This window comes from Ceratosolen solmsi, unplaced genomic scaffold, assembly GCF_000503995.2.
Source record: "Ceratosolen solmsi marchali unplaced genomic scaffold, CerSol_1.0 scaffold7, whole genome shotgun sequence".
Lineage (NCBI taxonomy): Eukaryota > Metazoa > Arthropoda > Insecta > Hymenoptera > Agaonidae > Ceratosolen > Ceratosolen solmsi.
In genome coordinates, this window is record NW_011948413.1 from 12,358,508 (window position 1) to 12,366,974 (window position 8,467).

General features: G+C 40.5%; 1 protein-coding gene across 4 annotated transcripts in view; it reads right to left on the reverse strand.

Annotated features, from left to right (window-relative positions):
• The window catches only part of LOC105367479 (rap1 GTPase-activating protein 1), a 184,958-nt gene that overhangs the window by 56,607 nt on the left and 119,884 nt on the right, over window positions 1-8,467 (reverse strand). The window lies entirely within an intron of this gene.

The following is an 8,467-nucleotide window of genomic DNA, read 5'->3' on the forward strand; positions in this document are numbered from 1 at the left end:
TGGGGGGGGGGGGGGGGGCAGAGGAAACGCTGTTGTAGAGCGCGAGTATATTTGTCGGGGCGCGATAACGGAATAATTACAGAAACGTGTCTCGGACATATCGAGGTGCTGAAAAGGGCTTTCGTTACGTCCTGGGGCCAATATAAATGATAAGTAGTATGAGACGGGTTTGTGGGAGGGGGTGGGGAAATGTCATGATTGCGTACGACGACTCGGTGAGCGTTGAAAAAAGCCTAGATAAAGTAGGAGGAAAGGAGACTCGGCGTCGGCTTTGAATTATATATACCTGCGGGCGTAGACGACATCAATCCCGTGAAATAATCTAATTGAACATTCAGCCGCTGATGTATCAAAGCCGCCGACGCCGAGGCTGACGCCGACGATGCCATGGCTTTATACAGGCGACTCTCGGCCGTGTATCGTCTCTTGCCACAAATTGAAAATACGATTGATATTGATAGATAGCAGGAGGGAGGAGAGAGGCTGGCTACCTCTCGTTTGTAATCTTAATATGATATTCGTGGAGTGTTTCCGAGGTTTGATGCGAACGATCGTGCGGTGGCTCGTACGAAACGTGGATTTGCATTTCCGTTAATTGCGTAGTGTGACGAGGAGTAAGATTTTTCTGGTAAATTCCGGAAACTCGAGGTTGAAAAACGATGGATTTTTAATTATTATTTGGCAGATTCTCGGTTGAGAAATCGGCAAGCCTCGACATTATCCATTGAACTCGAAAAGCAAGAGAAATAAACGCTTCGAAGTTCATTGTATAAAAGGAAATTACCAGCGACTTATTTTCCATTCCAATGATTTTAAATTATTCCACTCCCGGATAAAGCCGGATAACCTATTTCAGGCCATAAAATTTATGCATACAGTCACAAGTTCATTAATATTCGAGTGAATTATTAAAAATGAACGTATGCATTTTTCGTAAAATCGATTACAAACTTCATATTCTATGTTTATGAAACATTCACGACCTTAAAAATCCTTAAAAATCCAACATTTATCTGCTTATCGTATACGCATTAATTGGCTAATACAGCCGTTAATTAAACCTTTGTACAGCCGTCATTTTACAATTGCACTTGCAAAATGTTAAATTTGGACGTCAGGAAAAAAAAAAAGATATATTAATTTGAAGATAGTATTTTTAAAAAAAAAAAAAAAAAAAAAAAAAAAAAAAAAAAATATTTATATTTATTTACATTTTAGGAATCTTTAGTACGTAATTGAAGAATATTGCGAGCACTTATAGGCGCCGATAATACCTGAGTAATGTAATGATTAATTAGTTAGTTAAAAGTCGTAAAATTATCTATGGCCTTGGGAGTAGTTTGTCATTTTTCAGGATATCTCGAATGTATTGAATTTGGCGATTGTAAGACTCGTTAGTGTCAATTATAATATTGCGTGGACATAATTTAGGGAGAATCGCAACAGAGTAATTGAAATTCATTAGACAGAGAGCGACGGATAGTGGACAGCCTTGTATAATATTATAAAAGTGCTTAGAGTAAAATTTAAATTCGTTTTCCACGAGGGTTGATAATGTCATATTGGAACGGTGCCGTAATAAATTCATTTGCCCGCGACACAATTTCCCGAACGTAGCGCTCGCAACGAACATAGCGAAATCATTTCCTACAGTCGATTAACAGTCGATTAATCGCGCGTGCGTGTGCGTAAGAAACGAAAGTAAGAATTTAGAATTGCGAGCCGAGTGCTGCGGAGGGGGAGCAGTGCTTTAACCGAGATCGTCGAAGGCAATAGCGTGTGGAGGGGGCAAAGTGCCCACGGACAATTGCAGATTCGAAATTTCTCGTCTGGATAAAAATGCTCTCGACATATTTATCGCCCGCGGCATTCCCGCGCGCCGCAAAGACAATGTTGCCGTTGATTTTCGTCGCGGAGAACGCTAGATAATCTGCCGCTCGTCGCGGGTTTCGACACGGGTGCCCGACGAAAGCCTATAATTCTTAAAATATCGCGTGGGCCGGTGAAATATTGCTAAAGCGTATATATTCACAAGAGTGCCGTTTGTTTCCGCAGATACGAGGACATATACTATGATGTATGGCGCACGCTGCCTCAGCGTCTCTCTCCCTTTCACTCTACGTCTCTCCGTATTTCCTCGAAGGATGGGAGGGTGGCGCCGGGCTCTAATAGTAACGGGAGGATGAGTTATTTGTTTATTATTATTTTTCTTTTTTTTTATTTTGTCGCGAGTGCTGTCGAGGCGTAGAGGGGTAAAAAAAAAAGTCACGTGCTCGCTCGCTGTCAAGTAAATCAGTAAACATCGGCGACGTAATGTCGACTCTGTCCTTCGGCCTTGGTCACGGCTTTTCGTAACCGCAAAGTTGAAGAAATCAGAATGGGAAGGAGCAAAGTCTCGCGCACAATGTGCCAATGCTAAAAGAATCGATTCCCTGTTTATATCAATAATCCAACGCTGCACCTTTGGTAAAAAAACTTGAGCGCTACGATTACTCACACGATTGGCTAAGCGTTGCTTATCGCTCGTCCGAAAGAAGGCAAATCGCAATCCACTCGAGGATGACAATAAAAGGCACGTTATGAAAAAAGGAAAGTTCGCTCGACTGCATCTGCCACGTCCCGGGTTCATTATGCGCGAAATAATAGGAAGGAGAAGCACGACGGATGCGATGTGGCGATCGGCGTCCTCGTTTTCCAAAAGACTAATAGACCGTTGCTTCTTAGCGTCGTCGTCGTCGTCTTTGTCGTCGTCGTCTTTGTCGTCGTCTTCGTCGTCGTCTTCGTCGTCGTCGTCGTCGTCGTCGTCTCTCTCTCTTTCTATCTATCTATCAATCTACCTGCTCTTTTGTCACTCGACCTCCAGCCCTTCGAGAGTCTCGTATCGTAGGAGGAGGCGGCACTAGCTCGTATAAATGTCACACGAGTGTGAATTCGTGCGAGGCGCCGTCGGCGGTCACAACGACCTTACGATCGAACACTCGAAAACTTTTCAATTAGAATATGTTCGTGTAAATGGCTGGGTGAATCGATGATCCTGACCTTGGTGGGGTGTTTTATGGCCGTTGGCTCTTTCGTGGCCGCACGCCGCCTGCCCAATATAATCCATTGGAATTTTAATTCGGCTTTAAAAATCACGGGGCAAGCTGCTCTCTAGAGCGGCCATTCGCGTATTTTCGTAATAAGGATAAGGCTGCGTGAGGTCGAATGCACGCCGCCATCGTTACCGCACTCGATCGAAACGCTGAATTACACGATTATGCAATTTAATTAAACAACAAGTGCCCGCCGTCACAATGCCACGCTTACTAAAATAATAATTTCACTCAACAATCCCATACGACTCTTTGCTTAGCCTAAAAATAGTACGGGGAGAAATTAGGTTAGGCAAACTTCATTTTCATTATCACGAGAATGAAACGCTATCGCGCGCTCCAGCCGTGCCAACGCCAGGGATTTAATTTACTTATTATTGGCTTAACCTCTTTAGAATCTCCATGGGATGATGATAGTGCGAGTTTTCTCCTTTCCATTATATGCCATAGAATCGTCCTCCCGAGCGCTCTTTTATCACTCCCATCAGCTCGCGATGTGCATTATATTTATCGATTCGAATTAAGTCGATGCCACGAATTTACGGGGGAGGTCGTTAGTTGGAATTCCAGCCGCAAACGGAGAGGGACGTGAATTATACTCTTTGTACGTTTCAGTAGTACGTAATGAGTCAATACTCGCGCGCCTCACGACGACTTTCTTTTTTTCTGTATTTTCAATAAGGCCACTGTTGCCTCCTTTCTCGACGACTTTCGGTGTGGGTGGAGTGAAAAAATCGCTTTCGTTCCTGGGCATTGAAAGCTATTGTTTACTTATTTCGTCACTTTTGTAAACTTCAAAAGTTCTTGCACAATATATTTTCGACACGCGGTGTCCTTTCAAACAATTTTCACGTTCGTATTGTTGAAATTTACGTATTACGATTATGACATTAGGCCTCGTAATCAAATAAACTTTATTATTCATAGTATTATTTAATTGGTCCCAGAAACTTATATAAGCGGCATTTAAATTCGAGTGCCATAGCGATTATCTTGAGTGCACAAATAGTTTGATATCTGCTAATGACGAATAGTTTAATTTACAATCTTCGACGGAATACGAAATTATCGGCTTTGATAGATCATTGATTTTTCAATTTTTATATTAACATTGCCTGATAATTATTAATTGGAAGTAAATTAGCTATTTGTATAATGACCGATGTAAAGAATACGATTATGATTGATTTTCACATTTTTCTTATATTCTATCATAACAAAAGAGAATAAACATGGGAAATGCATTGATATATTAGACGAAAAATATACGGTTTATACAATTAACACCATATCATCGATAATAGCAATAATAGTAATAATGATTAATAACAATAATAATAATAACAATAATAACAATAACAACAACAACAATAATAATAACAACAACAAAAATATCAACAACAATAATAATAACAATAATAACACCATATCATTATCATCATAATCGTTATTGCTTAAGAAATGATTTAGCGCACTTTGTGCAATACTTCATAAATGACAATTGGAAATGTAATAAATAGTTGCATTACAATGGTAAATAATGGCGTAGTTTCTAATTAAACGAGATAATCTACGACGATAAAGAATATCGCTCATTCTACGTACGCGCACGCACAATGATACAAGAATCATTGCCGTGTCGTGAACACATGACCAATAAACCATATCATTAAGTATTTCTTTCTTTTTTTCTTTTATAAAAATGCTTATTCATGAATTTTGAGGAAAATTTAAACATCGATGTGTTAATAATAAAATTAAAATGCTCATTTTGTTTTTTGTTTTGTTTTGTTTAGCATATTTATGAAAACTATAAATACTAATGTAAGATACATTCTACACTTATGGGATAACCAGCTTGTATTCAAGGTAATTCGTATTTTGTAAATATTGATTGGAAAGAATTGTAACGTAAAAGAAAAAAGAAAAGAAATAAAGAAAAAAAGAATAAAAGAATTATAATAAAAATGCCGGACTAAGATTTGCAAATAATAAAATTATTCAACATCGTAATAGGACACACTGACATTATAGACAGATTAATTTTATTATTATAATGAAACTCTTCGATAACTGAAAAAGAAAAAAAAAACATTTTACTCTTACGGCACAGTGTAGCATTATCAAGTTACATGTTACATCACGAAGTTTCACGGGGCATAAAAACATAATTGAATAATTTATTCACAGATGCGTTGCCTCATTACTTACTTATATTATAAAAGCCCAAATATTCCCATTATTCTTTGTTATTCTATGTTTTTACATGAGCTTTTTCTTAACTCCTTGCTTATGCATCGCGATTGTTCGCAAAACGCATTCGTCGCAGCGATCTTTTTTTATTTTGCTTTTTTCGCGGTCGCGCATATAACCAACGATCACGATCACGATCGCGCAATTCGATATCCTTTATGAGAAAAACTAATATGATGCTTATAAATACCATCGTTCTCTTATCTCCCATCTTAATCTGCCGATCGACCGAAGCCTCCTGCGCAAGTAGATTAATGTGCAGTAATGTTTATTGTCCTTCTCGGCCCCACCCTCCGCCACCTTCGCGCCACACGCGCCTTTAAATACCTTTTTACAAATCTCATCGCGCTCAAACAGAATTATCAATTTATTGTACGATATAACGCTCTTTTTATTTCGCGATACTCGCGACACGTGCACAGCGAATTATCACTATCGCGCAATTTATCAGCCGATACGATATAACTCGGCGATATGATCAATAGTCGCGCTTATGTAATAATAAAAATCTTACGCTCAGCGCGTCAATAATACGCTATTAATAATCAATTAAACAGACTCGCGCATTCCTCGCTCCTGTCGCTTTTGCGCGCGGAATTTCTGACCGGCATTTCTCTTTTTCTCTTTTTTTCTTTTTTTTTTTGCCGGCATCCTGCTTCACGATCGATTTTAACAAAATGCCGGTGCGCTACGCTTCTTCCATTCTTCATGTCGCTCAGTACTATTTGTTGGTTGGCGGGCAGGAGGGGGAGGAAGGGGTAGGAGGGGGTGGAGGGGTGGATGGGGTGGCTAAGAGAAGACGCCGAGGCTAAGTAGGGTGGCACGTTTAACGTGAGTGAAAGTCCCGGGACGTCAGCGACGCCTCGGCGGCACCCCAGGTGATTCGGTTAATCAAGCCGCCCTCGTCGAGGTCTGCGATCGCATCACGTGGCCGACTTCTTCTCTCTTGTGAAAAATTAGCGAACATACTCGTCAGATATACCCGCTGGCCAGCTGCGACACAGCTGGCCGAAAAAACGCTCAATGTTGCGCGCTCTGTAGAGTCTACGTAACACGTAGGCGCGAGCGCGCGCATACACACACACACACACACACACACACACACACCCGCTCTCTCTCTCTCTCTCTCTCTCATATCTATGAGTCTAACATTTTCCGTTCATATCTTGGGATTTTCTCATTTTGCTGTAGTTATTAGAAAGTCTGCCAAAGATGTGCGCGGGTGGGACGAGTGAATATTTCTTACTTTTTTTTTTCAACAATGGCCGATGTTTTGATGCATATTGGCTTCCTTGAAATTCAGCGTTGATAATATCAACGACACCATTTTCTTGATTGTTTCTTTAGCATTGCTTTTCGTTATTGTGAGAATAGGAGGTGCATTGATCAGCGATGACTTATTCAAATGATTTCTAATAAAAGTTAAGTCGAACGTACGTATATGTTTACTCTTGCATAACAAGAGTTAATTGTTATTTGCGATTACGGCTTCGTAAATGCTCTAATGCATCCATGAGCCTACTAAGACTTGTTATTAAGCTACATGTAGGCTCGATACTGGTGGAGGTGGTGGTGGCGGTGTTGGAGGAGGTGACGGTGGGGGCGGGGCGGGGAGGGGTGGTGGTGGTGGGGGTGGTGGTGGGGGTGGTGGTGGTGTAATTTTGTACCTCCGTTGGGATCTTTATGACTCTTTCCATTATTGTTTTTATCGGCAATTATCGCCCACACGCAAGAATACAATGTATTTAAAATTCGGTGTTTCCGCGTTCTTGAGCAACTATCTTGCTCGGCTAAAAGAGAGAGAGAGAGAGAGAGAGAGAAATGAAGCAGCTGCTTTACGACCGACTAGAAAGCGTTAAAGTAAAAATTGAAATCAAGTTGTTTATAATAAGCTGCTTGAGCAATTCGCAACGTTTCCGTATTAATTATGTGCTCATGGCTGAAATTAGTCGGCGGCTCACGAACACGAGGAACGATCTGTTAATACTAAAAGCGAATCGACGGCTGAGCAGCGACGTAAGAACAATACTAAGAGTAATGGTAACATCAAGCTCAGTAATCCCATCGTGTATGGTGCGAATGTGTGGAGAATACATGCCGAGTGACGAAAAGTGGCGAATCACGCGCACGTAAATGATAGGAGGAATAAAGAGAAGCATGATGGGCCAGATTGATTGAAAAGCTAAGTACTGGAAATCGATTCGACTCGATGAATCATCCGGGATTTCGCGGAGCTATTCGTCATCCCTTCCTGGAGGACATCTAAAGCGTGGGAGAGGTAAGGGGGAGGGGGAGGCGAGCACGAAAGCTCCGAAAGGTCGATTATTGTTTTGCGAGATAGATTTTTCAGCGGACTATGCCGTATCCTTGAATCTGCAAGTCGCAGACTAAGATAAATGTTCAATGGTGTCGAAGTAGAGCTCAATTGCGATTGAAAAATGAAGCTTTCGATGTGGGCAGCGGTACAATTGGCCATTTTCGATATTTTGTCGTTAAGGTAGAGGGGCGATGACGCGAACAAACTTGCGATACACAAAGACTAACAAATGTCATTTACTTTAATTACACACGGCTTTCTCGAAACATTATATAACAATTGGCTAAAATTTATTAATATCATGCTAATTTTAAAATTCTTTTTCAATTCTTTTTATACCCTGTCATTGCACCGCTTAACATGTAATCAACCAATGATGCGAATACCTTTTATAGTATCGACAATTCGCATTCGCGAATGGCAATCTTAATTTTTATGCAATCGTTATTGATAATACAAATGTACGATGTACATTCTGGCAATTTGTCCGTAAGTTTTTAACAAGAATGATTATGTAATTTCGCTTAACCACCTATCTTTGAGTTAGCTACTACAAAGACAGAGAGAGATAGATAGAGATACAGAGAGATAGAGAGAGAGAGAGAGAGAGAGAGAGAGAGAGAGAGAGAGAGAGAGAAAGTCGAAAATTCATGCTTGCTCTGTATCTAACGATGGTTTAATTATTTAACAGAAGCTGCTCTACGTGGTAGGAGAAAATATGTATTTCCTTAAAGATTACGTAATGGATAAACGGCGCCAAGGTAATCTCGCGTTCATCCAAAGAACATATGACAGAAAGATGCAA